Source organism: Pundamilia nyererei, unplaced genomic scaffold, assembly GCF_000239375.1.
Source record: "Pundamilia nyererei isolate P.nyererei 1_Seehausen unplaced genomic scaffold, PunNye1.0 scaffold00309, whole genome shotgun sequence".
Taxonomy (NCBI): Eukaryota; Metazoa; Chordata; class Actinopteri; order Cichliformes; family Cichlidae; genus Pundamilia; species Pundamilia nyererei.
In genome coordinates this window covers 105,951-106,429 of record NW_005187710.1, presented here as the reverse complement: position 1 = coordinate 106,429, position 479 = coordinate 105,951, and positions in this window count along the sequence as shown.

The window sequence follows — 479 nt, the reverse complement described above, 5'->3', positions numbered from 1 at the left end:
TTTTAAGTGTGCCGTATTTTCCAAAAAACACAGTAATAACGACGGCCCGCTAGCATGCTCTACCAAAAATAGTGCTTTGCTGTGTATCTGACGGATGAAAGCTAAACCAGTTCCACACCACTGAAGTTGCAGCATTTTTACAAACCAATTCTGATTCATCTGTTTCCTTCAACGATCCGCTTTTGCCCTTCTCATTCTCCGTCACTGGCACGCTTTTTCCGCCATTTGCGTATGAAAACAAAAGCACTGCACATGCGCATTTTACCCATATTCTATCGCGATATTTCATTTTCTTATCGTTGCCCGACATTATACCGGTAATACCGTGAACGGTATGATATGGTCCAGCCCTACTACAAACTCGATGGTTTTTGAAGGGAAACATGTGAGATGAGATCATACTGTCCTAATGTGAGAAACATGAAGCTAAAGTTAACTACAGCTGTGTGTGCACCTCCATTAAAAAGGAAATGGCAGCG